Source organism: Nicotiana sylvestris, chromosome 6 (assembly GCF_000393655.2).
Source record: "Nicotiana sylvestris chromosome 6, ASM39365v2, whole genome shotgun sequence".
In the NCBI taxonomy this organism is placed as follows: domain Eukaryota; kingdom Viridiplantae; phylum Streptophyta; class Magnoliopsida; order Solanales; family Solanaceae; genus Nicotiana; species Nicotiana sylvestris.
The window spans coordinates 33,640,844-33,657,411 of NC_091062.1; positions in this window are offsets into that span (position 1 = coordinate 33,640,844).

Consider the following 16,568-nt stretch of genomic DNA (forward strand, 5'->3'; position numbering starts at 1 on the left):
CTCAAACTGTTCCTTCCAATTGCATGCCTCTAACTTAGAATCACGCACTAATTGATCTGAGTGGGCAATTCTTTTCATCATCTCTGTGCCGATAAGGTTGGCCTAAAAAGGGGAAAAAGAAAAAAGAATCCTCAAAGATAGAAAAAATACAAAGTAAAAGAAAGAAGAGAAGGGGAATACCTTCAAAGTGGCATGCACAATATCGTTCATCAGGGAAGGGAACATTATCATCACCCACTAAACCAACAGTAGGGGCAACAACAAACCTGGCATACCAGCCACGATCTTTGTCATCCTCAGGGCTCACCAAAACTCTCTTGCTCCTGGCTACTAGTGTGAAAACACCATTATGAAAGAGTCTAGGGGAGTAAAGATGAATCAAATGAGGGAAAGTAAAGGGAACACCGGCTGTGTTGGTCAAATGCCTCAAACAGGCAACAACCCTCCATATGATTGGGCCAATTTGACCCAAGCAAACATCGAAGAAGCGACATAACTCAAGAATAATAGGGTCAATAAATGGTCTAAACCTTAAGGTGAAAGGGTAAGTATAAATAAAAGAAAACCCAATTATGTAAGAGGTGATTCTTTGATTTGGATTAGGGATAATAATAGGAAAATCATTATTCCAATGACAGTCTCTACGAAATACAGAAATCAAACCTTCTGTAATTTGAGTGGGATAAATATCAGCACGATCTAAACCAGAGACTTGGTTCCTAAGAGATTCTCTGTCATGATAAAAAGATAGTTCTGTAGGAACTATCTTCTCTACTGTAGGCTCACGAAGAGGTTCAGAAGGTTCTTTACCTCTTGAAGAAGATATTTGTGAAAGTGAACCCCTAGTTCTAGAAGAAGGGCTAGAACTAGGTAAAGGAGTGGAAGAATCGCGAATAGATCCTAAATTACGAAGCCTACCTCCCCTTCTGCTTCTAATGGGGGCATTAGGGAAGGAATCAACTATGGGAACCCTTCTAGGGTTAGAATTTGAAGAAGACATGATGAAGAAGGATGATACGATAAAGAAGCAAACAGGGATTTGAGAGATTGAATATTCAATAATCTTTATGTGGAAAAGACAAAGAAAGAAGTTATATTTATACTGATAAGCGACCACCGAAGGAAAAAGTGTGATGATGGAAGTACCATAATAATGATAACTGACGCTTCGTGAATAGTGGAGCCATGAAAAAGCCTTAAAAAGGGCTGCAGAATTGCAGAACTAATAAAAGGTGACACGTGTAAAGAGCATTAAATAGAAGTGACAATTGAAGCGTCAATTTTGTCATAGCATTAATGGTGACAAAAATTCTCGTTTTAATGAAATCCACTTCTCAAATATTCAATTGATGAATAAATGGCAAGTGGGGGGACTATCTGTATTGGGAAAAATTGAGTTTACATATTAAAGTGGAATAAAGATGACGTGTCAAGACACGTAGACTAGTCACAGAGTTACAACAGGCAAAGAGACACGAGTTGCAACAGATACGAGCAAAGGCAAAGGAAGAGACACGGGCAGATATTCAAAGGACTCGGCGCCCGTATATATTTAAGTCATTTAGGTAAGGGAATCAAGAGGAATGAATCTATCAATATATGGGAGTACAGATACAGTATTTAATGAGCATTAAGTACCGAATACGTTAGAGAATCTGTATTAAATACAATGATTGTTTAATGTATCATTCAATGTCTTTAATTACTCATAATAGCTTTATTAAGACAAGGGCAAAACGCATATCTCCCAAATAGTTATAAAAGGAAGATAATTGATCAATTGTAGGGACACAAAACACAATTGGAATATACTTTGGTTTACTTTGATCAATTGGAATATTCTTTCGATTATCAGTAACCTGTGTTCTTCTAAATTCTAGCTTTGACTAAAATTTCATTTTTTGGTTAAACATACTGATCATCGACAACAGAAGAGGAAGGCCTAGTTTGAAGCAAACCTACCTGGAATCAGAGATTAATTCTAAGTATGTATCTGGCATCTCATATATATAGTATTACTGCACTGCTGGTACTTTATACTTGTAAATAGATCTATGTTACCTGAAATGGAGTATCATGATTCTAAATATGCTTGCAATTATGCATCACTTAAACTTTGTTGTGTTTCATTCAAGTTTAACTGATGGAAAGTGAGCTATATAGATGCCTCTACGAGGGTAATTTGAACTATAGTATCATGAGTTAGAATCTCTATACAGTTGTTACTATTTCCTCTTTATTTGAAAAGAAAAAACTTAAGAGATGGATCTTGGTGGGTAATTCTGTGGTTGATGAGTAGTTGGTATGATGTCCGTATGTTAAAAAAGATGACGCTGAAAAATATGTTTGACTTGACTCGCTTGAGGTTCGATTTTCAAAAAAGAATTAGCAATTGCAATTTTTGGCGAAAACTGATAGAACAATTGAAAGAATTTTGCTGGATTAGTCAGGTATCAAAGGATTTAGAAGTTTGAGCTTAAGACATGCAACGTACAGGGATGTATTTAGTTTGAACTTTATGGGGTTCCAATTCGAAAGTTCATCATATCCATCTAATTTACTGGGTTTTAAAATCTCTTACTTAATAGTTATTTAGTACTAAACTTCATTCTAATTTATGTGAAACTATTTATTTTTAGTCAGTTAAAAAAATGAACCCTTTCCTAATAAGAAAATTCTTAATTTTAGGATTTCAATATTACCGTTAATGAGAAGTTTTTAGCCATGCAAATGATATGTCATATTTTAAACCGCAAGTTTCAAAAGATTTATAGCCATAAAAATATTATGACATGTTTACCATCACAAATTTCAAAATTCTTTTTTTTTTCTTAAACTCTATGACCAGGACTAAATACTTTTAACTCGCATATATCGTCTAAGCCAAAACTATTAAGTTTAAATGACTCAGGACATTCTGTAGACAAAACCCCCTTATAATCTTCAGTAGCATAGCCTGAAAACATGGTTGACCTACATTATTTTTCTTTTAACCTTTTTAATTACATAGCAAACCAGGGATGAAAATGAGAGAAAACAATGAGACTTGGGTGTGTTTGGTATGGTGGAAATTTTTTTCCTCAAAAATAAGTAGTTTATCACTTTTTTTTTCATGTGTTGGTTGGTGAGTGAAAAAAAAAATTTCAAAAAATATTTTTAAGTGTTCGATTAGTGAGTAGAAAATATCTTTTTTTTTAAAGATATAATATTGTGATGACCCAAAAGGTCATCACTTGTTTTAAAAATAAATTCTGTGTTTCGAGGCCTTAAAAACCTCTTTCTGCATCACCTCAATTTACGTGCGCAGTCCGGGCGCGTAGCCGGAAAGCCAATGTGTGGAAATCTGTGAAAAATGATGAGTTTTGACTTTAAAATGAATTTAAGTTGACTTCGGTCAATATTTTGGGTAAACGGACCCGGACCCGTGATTTGACGGTCCCGGAGGGTCCGTAGGAAAATATGAGACTTGGGAGTATGCCCGGAATTGAATTCTGAGGTCCCAAGCCCGAGAAATGAATTTTTTAAAGAAAATTATTTTCTGGAATATTTATGAGTTTTTGGAAATGAAATGTGTTTAAAACTTGACGGTATCGGGCCCGTATTTTGATTCCAGAAACCGGTACAGGTCTTATATGTGATCTAAGATAAGTCTGTAAAATTTGGTAAGAAACGGACTTGAAATGACGTGAATCGGACCGTATTTGACAAAATTGGGAAAAATTTAAAGTTCTTAAGTGATTTCATGATTTCGATGCTAAAGTCATAGTTATCGATGTTATTTTGGTGATTTAAATGCACGAGCGAGTCCGTATGATGTTTTTTGGTTGGTGTGCATGTTTGGTTTGGAGCCCCGAGGGCTTGGGTGAGTTTTGGATAGGCCACAGAGAAGAATTGGACTTGGAAAAAATTGCATGTTTCAGCTGTTCTATTGCAGGCCTGCAGGCTTCGCTTTTGCAAAGCCTGGCTTGCAAATGCGAGTTCGCAAATGCGAACTAGCCCAGGCCAGCCTTCCCTCGCAAATGAGAGTTTTCCATTGCAAATGCGATACCCCTCCCCCCCAGTTACTGCCTTAGTCGCAAATGCGACTCCTGTATCACAAATGCAACTTCGCATTTGCGAGAGGTCTATCGCAAATGCGAAGAAGACCGAAAAATAGACAGGGTCGCAAATGCTACATTTTGTTCACAAATGCGAAGGTCTCAGAATTCTGAAGGGTTCGCAATCGCAATTGCGATATCAGAGACCTATAAATTTATACTTAGACGCATTTTCAACCATTTTTCACACTCTTTTAAAACCAAAACACCCTAGGGCGATTTTTCAAAGGCAACTTCTTCTCCAAATCGATTGTAAGTGATTTCTAACTAGTTTTTCTTCAATCCTTAACATCTTTTCACATAATTTCAACTCAAAATCAATGATTTTCATGGGGGAAATTGGGTGTTTTGGGTAGAACCTATATTTTTAAAATTTTGGGGATTTGGACCTTGATTTGAGGTCCGATTTCAAAATAAATTATATATTTGGGTTCGTGGGGGAATGGGTAATCGGGTTTTGGTTCGAACTTCGGGTTTTGACCATGTAGGCCCGGGGGCAATTTTTGACTTTTTGGGTAAAACTTTGAAAAACTTATTTTCATGCATTAGAATTGTTTCATTTAGCATTTATTGACATAATTGAGTAACTTGTGGCTAGATACGAGCGAATTGGTGGAGGAATCAAGAGGTAAAGCGATAGTTGAGACTTGAATTGTGTTCATGGCATCGAGGTAAGTGTTTGATCTAACCTAGCTTGAGGGATTAGGAGTCGTGTCTTATTTGCTATGTGGTAACTGTGGAGTACGACGTATAGACATGGTGACGAGTATCTATACGTCGGTGTCAAGCATGCTCGTGAGTCTTGTATTGTAATTTTTATGACACGTTGTGGTTTATTGTGCTTCATATGAGGATTATCATTATTGTTCCCTTGCCGGGATGTTATTATCATTATTGTTCCCTTGCAAGGATGTTATTGTCATATTATTGTTCCCTTGCCGGGATGTTTGTTTGATATTATTGTTCCCTTGCCGGGATGTTGTTGAAATATTATTGTTTTCTTGCCGGGATATTGTTATATTGTTGTTGTTCCCTTGCTGGGATTCTTTTGTGATTGTTGTTGATTTTTAAACGGGATCGGGTGGCACGCCGCCACAGAAATATATGGAATGGGAGCGGGTTGCACGCTTGTAATGTGATATATGAAATGGGAGCGGGTTGCACGCCTGCAACGAGATATATGAAATGGGAGCGGGTTGTACACCTGCAACAATATATATGAAATGGGAGTGGGTTGCACGCCTGCAACGAGATATATAAAATGAGATCGGATTGCACGTCTACAACGAGATACATGAAATGGGATCGGGTTGCACGCGTGCAACAAGATGTGAAATAAGAGTGAATTATGCATTTGTTTTCCTTATCCTTGTTAGTAATTGGATTTTAGTTTCTTTATATTCCTCTTGATATTTTGTTGTTAACTGTTATTCTCCAAAGCATGTTTTACCCCTCCCATCTTAAACTGTAATTATCTGCTTTTATTTTTACGGTGTATATGATTTAACTGCATAGGTTTATTTGGTAGTCTAGTCCTAGCCTCGTCACTACTTCGCAGAGGTTAGGCTAGGCACTTACCAACACATGGGGTCTGTTGTGCTGACACTACACTCTGCATTGTATGCAGATACTGGTACCGGAGCGTTTGGACCGCAGTGAGGTTGTTGCCTTCAGTCCAACAAGCGATCCGAGATAGTCCTGCAGACGTCCGCGGGCCTTGGCGTCACCTCCTATCTTTCCACTTTCTGTTTTTACTTATTCAGAGACAGACTTATGTATTTCATTCAGACATTGTTTGTAGTGTTCTTAGACTGTCTGTGAAGCTGTTACTCCAGTCCTGGGTAGTATTGTACTTCAAATTATGTAGCAGCGTTCGGTTGGAATATTAAGTTTCGGCTTCCGCATTTTCCGCTTGTTTAATCTTATTCCGTTGTTTAACTACTTAGTATTTTACATTGTTTAATATGTTTAAATAAAATGGGAGATAAATTCGCGATATTCGGCTTGCCTAGTTTCCACGAGTAAGCGCTATCACGACTCCCGAGGATGGAAAATCCGGATCGCGACAAGCTGGTATCAGAGCTCTAGGTTACATGGGTCTCACAGTTCACAGACAAGTATAGTAGAATCTGAGGCATCGGTACGGAGACGTCTGTATTTATCCCCCAGAGGCTAAAGAGTTAGGAAGAACCTAACATTTATTCTTTCCTGTCGTGCGGTTTAGTTTCTCAAAGCTAACTAAATTTCTACTCTGTTCTTTCGCAGATGGCGAGAACACGCGCTTTCTCATCCACTGACCAGCAGCCCGAGCCCCCAGCAGCAGCTCCCACGAGGGGCAGAGGGCGAAGCCGAGGCCATGCTAGAGGACGAGGTAGGGGCGGAGCTCAGCCCAGAGCAGCAGCACCAACGGCGGAGCCTCAGGTTGACTTTGATGATGAGGTACCGGCCCAAACAGTCCCGGTGGGTCCATCTCAGGTCCTAGAGGGGTTTATTTCTACCCCAGTACTCCAGGATGCTCTGGTCCATCTAGTGGTCCTTATGGAGAGCGTCACCCGGGCAGGCTTGCTTCCTGTAGCACCAACTGTCTCTCAGGCTGGAGGAGGAGCCCAAACTCCTACTACTCACACTCCGGAGCAGATGGCTCCCCAGTTTCAAACACTAGCAGCTCAGCCAGTTGGAGCAGTTCATCCAGGTGTGGTAGCCCAGACCGGTGATGGATCAGCTATGTCTGCCAATGCTTTGTGGAGATTGGATAGGTTCACCAAGCTCTTCACTACTACTTTCAGTGGTGCATCTTCTGAGGATCCCCAGGACTATCTAGATAGTTGTCATGAGGTTCTCAAGAACATAGGGATAGTGGAGACCAATGGGGTCGATTTTGCTACTTTTCGCTTGTCTGGTTCCACCAAGACTTGGTGGAGAGATTATTGCTTGGCTAGCCCAGCCAGATCACCATCTTTGACTTGGAAGCAGTTTACTCAGCTATTTCTGGAAAAGTTTCTCCCTATCACTCAGCGAGAGATCTACCTGAGGCAATTTGAGCGTCTCCAGCAAGGTTCTATGACCGTTACTCAGTATGTGACCAGATTCATCGACTTGGCTCGTCATTCTCTTATCATACTTCCCACCGAGAGAGAGAGGGTGAGGAGGTTCATTAAGGGATTTATCCAGCCTATTCAACTTCAGATGGCCAAGGAGACCGGGAGTGAGATTTCTTTTCAGGAGGCGACCAATGTGGCCAGGAGAGTTGAGATGGTTCTATCGTAGGGAGGTGGTTAGGGGTCCGACAAGAGGCCTCGTCATTCAGGCAGATTCAGTGGTGCCTCATCTGGAGGCAGGGATTCGTATGGTAGAGCCATCCTCCTAGGCCTTTTCAGTCAGTTCTTTAGGTTTCTCAGGGTGCTTCAGGTGGTCGTGGTTCTCATATGCAGTATTCTGATCAACAGTCCTACAATGCACCACCAGCTCCTATCAGTGCACCGCCACTTCAGAGTTTTCAGGGTCGTCAGCCCCAGCAGCCGAGGGCTTGTTTTACTTTTGGCGACACGAGGCACATTACTAGATATTGTCCTCGAGCATCGAGCATCTCTCAGCATCCGGGTTCCCGTGCCATGGTTCAGGCACCGATTTCCACAACCCGCCCAGCCAGTCAGGGGTGGGGGTAGAGGAGCTAGAGGTAGAGGTAGAGATGTTAGAAGTGGAGCTCAGGCCGCTAGAGGTGGAGGCCAGCCAGCTACAGGTCGTCCTAGAGATATAGTCCAGGGTGGTGGCCCCCAGCCCCGATGTTATGCTCTTCCAGCCAGGCCTGAGGCTGAGGCTTCTGATGCAGTTATCACAAGTACTGTTCTGGTTTGTAGTAGAGATGCTTCAGTCCTATTTTATCTAGGGTCTACATACTCCTATGTGTCATCTTATTTTGCACCCTATCTGGTTATGCCTAGTGATTCATTGAGTTCTCCTGTGTATGTGTCTACACCGGTGGGTGACTCTATTATGGTAGATCGAGTTCATCGTTTGTGTATAGTTGTGATTGGGGGTCTTGAGACTCGTGTAGATTTGTTACTTCTGGACATAGTTGATTTTGATGTCATAATGGGATGGACTGGTTATCACCTTACCGCACTATCTTGGACTGTTATGCCAAGACTGTGACCTTAGCCTTGCCGGATTTACATCGTTTAGAGTGGAGAGGGACTCCTGGTCATTCTACCCGCAGTGTCATCTCTTATGTGAAGGCTCGACGTATGGTCGAGAAAGGGTGTTTGGCCTATTTGGCACATGTTCGCGATTCTAGTGTCAGGGTTCCTTCTATTGACTCTGTGCCTGTTGTTCATGAGTTCCTCGAGGTATTTCCTTTAGACCTACCGGGTATGCCACCTACAGTTATCACAAAACACTCGTTTCCTTCAATCATTAATATCTTTTCACATGATTTCAACTCAAAATCAATGATTTTCATGGGGGAAATTGTGTGTTTTGGGTAGAACCTAGGTTTTTCAAAAATTGGGGATTTGGACCTCAATTTGAGATCCAATTACAAAACAAATTATATATTTGGGTTCGTGGAGGAATGGGTAATCTGGTTTTTGTTCGAATCTCGGGTATTGACCGTGTAGGCTCGGGGGCGATTTTTGACCTTTTGGGTAAAACTTTAGAAAACTCATTTTTATGCATTATAATTGATTCATTTAGCATTTATTGATGCAATTAAGTAACTTGTGGCTAGATACGAGCGATGGTGGAGTCAAGAGGTAAAGCGATAGTAGAGGCTTGAATTGTGTTCGTGGAATCCAGGTAAGTGTTTGGTCTAACCTTAGCTTGAGGGATTAGGAGTCGAGTCCTATTTGCTATGTGGTATTTGTCGGGTACAACATATAGGCATGGTGACGAGTATCTATACGTTAGTGTCAAGCATGCCCGTAAGTCTTATATTTAGACTATTATGGCTTCGTTGTATAATTCACGCTTTGATGATAATTTCTATTGTTGGGCAAAGTTTGTAGAAGTAATTGTGACATTTGAACATTGAGGAGCATTGGCTCAAGTTGTACAATGAAATGTGAAAGTATAAGTGGAAATTGAACCTTTTAGAGCATTGGCTCAAAGTTGTGAAGTGAGTTGTGAAGTAAAAGTAAAAAAGAGAAGAGAATCATTATATTATCTCCCTTGCCGGAAATTTGTTGTTTTTTTATGTTATCTCCTTAGTCGGGATGTTGATACTTCTTATGATGCTATTCCCTTGACGGAACTTGGTTGTTGAACTATTGTTCCCTGGCCGGATTCTTATTGTAATTTCATTTATTCCCTTTCCCTATTATTTGTGATTGTTGTTTGGGTGAGGAGGAGTGTTAAAGCACAAAGGGTGATGTCGTGTATTATTTTGGTGAGAGAGTGTTAAAGCACGAAAGGTGATGTCGTGTATGATTTGTGAGGAAAAAGTGTAAAGCACGAAGGGTGATGTCTTTCCGCACGATGTACTATTCCGTGCTGATTATATTGATTATATGGTGAGGACGAGAGTAAAAGCATGAAGGGTGATGCCGTGCACATTTTCATTACTTGATTGCTTTGGTGAGGACTAGAGTAAAAGCACGAAGGGTAATGTCGTGCACTTATTGATTTCTGATTCTTTGTTGATATCTGAGATATGTTGTTTCTTTCAATTTCTTACTGTATTTCTATCCTAAATTGATAGTTTCCCCGCAGCATGTTACCCCTCCCATACTTGATCGTATATTTCTGTTCTTCTTTTTCGATGTATATAGTTAAATTGCACAAGTTTATTTGGTAGTCTGGTCCTAGCCTCATCACTACTTCTCTGAGGTTAGGCTAGGCACTTACCAGCACATGGTGTCGGTTGTGCTGATACTACACTCTGCACTATGTGCAGATCCCGGAGCAGCATCATTTGGACCGTAGATTGGGTGGCTGCCTTCAGTCCACGCAAAGATCCAAGGTAGACTTGCAGGCGTCCGCAGGCCCTGGCGTCTCCCTCTATCCATTTATTCCTATTTCATTTCCTTAATTCAGAAATAGTGTATCATTTATTTTTTAGACTTTGTATGTAGCATTCTTAGATCGTATATGAACTGTGACACCAATTCTGGCTAGTACATGCTCAAACAGTTGTATTGGATTCATGTTCAAATAGTTTATTGCTTTTCTTCCGCTTATGGTAATTCCGTTGTTTAAATGTTATTGCTTCATAATTGTTAAATAATATAAAATGGGTAAAAAGGTAAATTGTTCAATAGTCGGCTTGCCTAGCTCACATTAGTAGGTGCCATCACGACTCCAAAGGGTGGGAAATCCGAGTCGTGACTAGTAAGTATCAGAGCTCTAGGTTACATGGGTCTCACAGTTCACAGACAAGCTTAGTACAGTCTGAGGGATCGGTACAAAGACGTCTGTATTTATCTCCCAGAGGCTACAGAGTTAGGAAAAACTTCACATTTATTCCTTCCTGTCATGCGGTTGGGTTTCTCAATACTAATTGGATTTCTACTCTATTCTTTCGCAGATGGCGAGAACACGTGGTTCCTCATCCACTGACCAGCAGCCCGTGCCCCCAACAGCAGCTCCCACGAGGGGTAGAGGGCGAGGCCGAGGCCGTGCTAGAGGCTGAGGTTGGGGCACAGCTCAGCCTAGAGCAGCAGCACCAGCGGCGGAGCCTTAGGTTGACTTTGATGATGAGGTTTCGGCCTAGACAGTTCCGGTGGGCCCAGCTCAGGTCCCAGAGGGGTTTATTGCTACCCCATACTCCAGGATGCTCTGGTCCATCTAGTGGGCCTTATGGAGAGTGTCACCCGGGCAGGCTTGCTTCCTGTAGCACCAGTCGTCTCTCAGGTTGGAGGAGGAGCCCAGACTCCTACTACTCGCACTCCGGAGGAGGTAGCTCCCCATTTCTAGACTCCAGTAGTTCAGCCAGTTGGAGCAGTTCAGTCGGGTGTGGTAGCTTAGACCGATGATGGAGCAGCTATGTTTGCCGATACTTTGTAGAGATTGGACAAGTTCAACAAGCTCTTCACTACTACTTTTAACGATGCATCTTCTTAGGATCCCCAAGATTATCTAGACGGCTTTCATGAGATTCACATGAACATGGGGATCGTGGAGACCAATGGGTCGATTTTGCTACTTTTCACTTGTCTGGATCCACCAAGACTTGGTAGAGAGATTATTGCTTGGCTAGACCAGCCGGATCACCAGCTTTGACTTGGGAGCATTTTACTCAGTTATTTTTGGAGAAATTTCTCCCTATTACTCAGAGAGAGATCTATCGAAAGTAGTTTAAGCGTCTCCAATAGCGTTCTATGACTGTTACTCAGTATGAGACCAGATTCATCGATTTGGCTCGTCATGCTCTTATCATACTTCCCACCGAGAGAGAGAGAGGGTGAGGAGGTTCATTGAGGGACTTATTCAGCCGATTCGACTTCAGATGGCCAGGGAGACTAGGAGTGAGATTTCTTTCCAGGAGGTGGCTAATGTGGCCAGGAGAGTTAAGATGGTTCTATCGTAGGGAGGTGGTCAGGGATCTGACAAGAGGCCTCGTCATTCAGGCTGATTCAGCGGTACCTCGTCTGGAGGTAGGGATTCGTATGGTAGAGGCCATTCTCCTAGGCCTTTCCAGTCTGCACTTTAGGTTTCTCCGGTGCTTCAGGTGGTCGTGGTTCCCATATACAGTATTTTGATCAGCAGTCCTACAGTGCACCACTAGCCCATGTCGGTGCACCGCCGCTTCAGAGTTTTTAGGGTGGTCATTCAGGTCGTTAGGGTCAATAGTCTCAGCAGCCGAGGGCTTGTTACACTTGTGGTGATATGGGTCACATTGCTAGGTTTTTCCCTCGAACACCGAGTAGCTCTCAGCATCAGGGTTCCCGTGCCATGGTTCAGGCATCGAGTGTTCCACGTCTCCCCCAGCCAGCTAGAGGTAGGGGTAGAGGTGCTAGAGGTGGAGGTAGAGGTATTAGAGGTAGAGCTCAGGCCGCTAGAGGTTGAATCCAACCAGCAGCAGGCCATCCTAGAGATGTAGTTTAGGGTGGTAGGGCCCAGTCCCGATGTTATGCTCTTCCAGCCAGGCCCGAGGCTGAGGCTTCCAACATAGTTATCACAGGTATTGTTTTGGTTTGTGGCAGAGATGCTTCAGTTTTATTTGATCTAGGGTCTACATACTCCTATGTGTCATCTTATTTTGCACCGTATCTAGTCATGCCTAGTGATTCTTTGAGTGCTTTTGTTTATGTGTCTACCCCGGTGGGTGATTCTATTGTGGTAGATCGAGTCCATCGTTTATGTGTAGTTGCGATTGGGGGTCTTGAGACTTGTGTAGATTTTCTTCTTCTAGACATGGTTGATTTCGATGTTATATTAGGGATGGACTGGTTATCACCTTACCACGCTATCTTGGATTGTCATGCCAAGACTGTGACCTTAACCTTGCCGGGTTTACCTCGTTTAGAGTAGAGAGGGACTCCTGGTCATTCTACTCGCAGTGTTATCTCATATATGAAGGCTCATCGTAGGATTGAGAAGGGGTGTTTGGAATATTTGGCCTATGTCCATGATTCCAGTGCTGAGGTTCCTTCTATTGATTCTGTGCCCGTTGTTCGTAAGTTTCTTGAGGTATTCCCTTTAGACCTGCTGGGTATGCCACCCGATAGAGATATTGACTTTTGCATTGATTTGGCTCCGGGCACCCAGCCCATTTCTATCCCATCGTACCGTATGGCCCCGCCTGAGTTGAAAGAGTTGAAGGAGCAGTTGCAAGACTTGCTTGAAAAGGGTTTCATTAGACCTAGTGTTTTACCTTGGGGTGCGTCGGTGTTGTTTGTTAAGAAGAAGTACGGATCGATGAGAATGTATATTGATTATCGGCAGTTGAACAAGGTTACAATCAAGAATAAGTATCCATTGCCGAGGATTGATGATTTGTTTGATCAGTTTCAGGGTGCCTAGGTATTTTCGAAGATTAACTTGAGATCTGGCCACCATCAGTTGAGGATTAGGGCATCTGATGTCCCTAAGACAGCTTTCTGCACTCGGTATGGGCATTATGAGTTCTTGGTAATGTCATTCAGGTTCACAAATTCCCCAGCAGCTTTTATGGACTTGATGAACCAAATGTTCAGGCCTTACTTGGATTCGTTCGTGATAGTCTTCATTGATGATATTTTGATCTATTCACGTAGCCGGGAGGAGCACGAGCAGCATCTTAGAGTGGTTCTTCAAACTTTGAGGGATAGTCAGTTGTATGCTACGTTTTCGAAGTGTGAGTTCTGGCTGAGTTCAGTTGCATTCCTGAGTCATATTGTATCAATAAAGGGTATTCAAGTTGATTCAAAGAAGACTGAGGCAGTCAAGAACTGGCCTAGACCAGCATCAGCTATAGAGATCCGGAGTTTCTTGGGATTGGCAGGCTACTATTGTCGGTTTGTAGAGGGGTTTTCATCTATTGCAGCCCCGATGACCAGGTTGACCCAGAAGGGTGCCCAGTTCAGATGGTTGGACGAGTATGAGGCGAGCTTTCAGAAGCTCAAGACAGCTCTGACTACGACACCGGTGTTGGTTTTACCCATAGGTTCAGGGCCTTATACGGTTTATTGTGATGCATCTCGTATTGAACTTAGTGCGGTGTTGATGCAGGATGGCAAGGTCATTGCCTATGCTTCATGGCAGTTGAAGATCCATGAGAAGAACTATTTGGTTCATGATTTGGAGTTAGCAGCCATCGTTCACGCGTTGAAGATTTGGAGGCATTATCTGTATGGCGTGGCATGTGAGGTGTTCACAGATCACAAGAGTCTGCAATACTTGTTCAAGCAGAAGGAACTAAATTTGAGGCAGAGAAGGTGGTTGGAGCTATTAAAGAATTATAATATCACCATCTTATATCATCCGGGAAAGGCCAATATGGTGGCCGATGCTTTGAGTAGAAAGTCAGCCAGTATGGGAAGTCTTGCTTATATTCCGGTCGGTGAGAGGCTGCTTGCCTTGGATGTTCAGGCTTTGGCCAATCAGTTTGTAAGGTTGGATGTTTCTGAGCCCAGTCGTGTGTTAGCTTGCACGGTCGCTCGTTCCTCTTTATTGGAGCGTATCTGTGATCGGTAGTATGATGATCCCCATTTGTGTGTCCTTAGAGACACGGTGCAGCACGGAGGTTCCAAGTAGGTTACTTTAGGTGATGATGGAGTGTTGAGATTGCAGGGTCAAATTTGTGTGCCTAATGTAGACGGGCTTCGAGAGTTGATTTTATAGGAGGCCTATAGTTCCTGGTACTCTATTCATTCGGGCGCCGCGAAGATGTATCAAGATTTGCGGCAGCATTATTGGTGGTGAAGAATAAAGAAGGACATCGTTGCATATGTGTCTCGGTGTTTGAATTGTCAATAGGTTAGGTACGAGCATCAGAGACCTGGTGGTTTGTTCTAGAAGATTGATATTCCTGAGTAGAAGTGGGAGTGTATCACTATGGACTTAGTTGTTGGACTCCCATGGATTCAGAGGAAGTTCGATGTAGTGTGGGTTATTGTTGATAGGCTAACCAAGTCAGCCCATTTCATTCCTGTGGTAGTCTCCTACTCTTCCGAGAGGTTAGCTAAGATCTATATTCGGGAGATTGTTCGTCTTCATGGTGTGCCCGAGTCTATCATTTCGGATTGAGGTACGCAGTTTACCTCCCATTTCTGGAGAGCAGTTCAGCAGGAGTTGGGCATACGGGTGTCGACGCCCCCCTTTTCCTCTAACCGTGGGGTCAGAAATCGGGTATACGACATTGGGAGGACAACTCTATTCCCTTTCGAGAATTGGGTTTGGAAGTTGAAGAGTCGCCACCTAATGATTATAGTGCATTAGGACACTTTAAGAAAGGTTTGAGATGAAGAGACCAGAGATTAGGGTAAGGGCTAGAAATTATCCCGAGGGGAAGGTGTTAGGCACCCCTCAGGATCCACAAGTGTGGTTCCCGACCATGTTACAATTGTGACTTTAAGAAGACAAGTAAGAGAACAAGCAAAGGGATTCACATAGCTTAGCAAACAAGCTTCAGAGTTGAAGAAATAGAGTGTTTAGAAAATTAGTCTTAAAAGAAAACTAAAAAAAAACAATTAACAAGTAAAGGGAAAGGGGGTCCTAGGTTTATTGATTAATATGGATCACTTCAATGCAATATCCAGCAATCACTCCTCAGAAGAGGGGTCGCACGTGATATTAGCGCACCGGTCATCATATCCATATTCTACCCTTCCCACCCCGTTAAGGTGTTAAAGCGCGTTTAGTATCATTTACTTATTGCATGTTAATACCCATCCTGGCCTATCAGTCCCGGGGTATTAGGACTTCTAATCCTAAGAGGGAAGAAAGGGATGGGGCCTTTATGGAGTTTAAAGGATAAAATTCTATTTTCGACATTCAAAACAAATATCAAATAAAGGGATGAGTAAACAAGCAAACAAGGCTTAAATAAACCCCTTAAATCAGACAACACTTAGTTTAGCATGTCTTAGCATATACTGATTTGGTCTTAAGTTAAAAATTAAGCGGCGAGCGGACTGGTTCAACACATATATTTAGATAGAAAGTCTGCATTAGGCAACTCGGATACAATTGTCAGAGATTAAGGCACTTAATTAACACGAGTGGGATTACTTATACTTTTGAAAAATAGACAGAAAAGTTTTGAAGAAAAGTCAAGCCACAGACTTAACAAAACGACGTAGAATAGTTCCCAGAAGACAGACCATTGAATTGCAGATTAGTAGAGAAAGGAAAATTTTAAACAAGTTTCAAAAGAGGCAGATTGTTTAAGGAGAAAACGAGTTCGAGCTACAGAACTTATTAAAAAATGATAAAATACAGAAAAGTGATATGTAACTGAGTTGGAAATCGTTCATCGAACTACCAGAAAAGGCAGTAAGTTTCAGAAAGCATGCAAGTTTACCAGAAGATTAGGTTTTAGAAAGAGTTGCACTAATCTGAGAAGAGGCTCAATGGTTCGGAGAACTACTGGTTTTTGTCCGTCAGTCAATGAAATCGTTACTACTTTTAGACGAGTGAGGCAAGTTTGATTGTAAAAACTTCTTATAGACATGATCTCTACGAGTCATTTGTTTTAAACCATGTTAACAAACTTGTAAATAGATGCTGATTTGATTAACCCTAAAAATTTGCCTAATATCGTGAACATGCACATTCCTATAGGCATGATATCTATATGCAAGATTGCAGAAAGTTAAATATTGTCTCCTATAGGCATGATTTCTATGTGATTGGATCAGAAACATTAAAAAAGAATTAAAACCCTAAAGCATGGTTTCTACCCTTTGATGCAGGAAAGTAAAATCCCTCCCACACCCTTTTACTAGATTCCCCGAGTTTGTACAAGTTATTACAGACCAAAAGAAAAGATAAAAATACATCAAAGACCAACAGCTGCATCCGAGGAACCTAATTCAATCTTAATGTCTAATAATA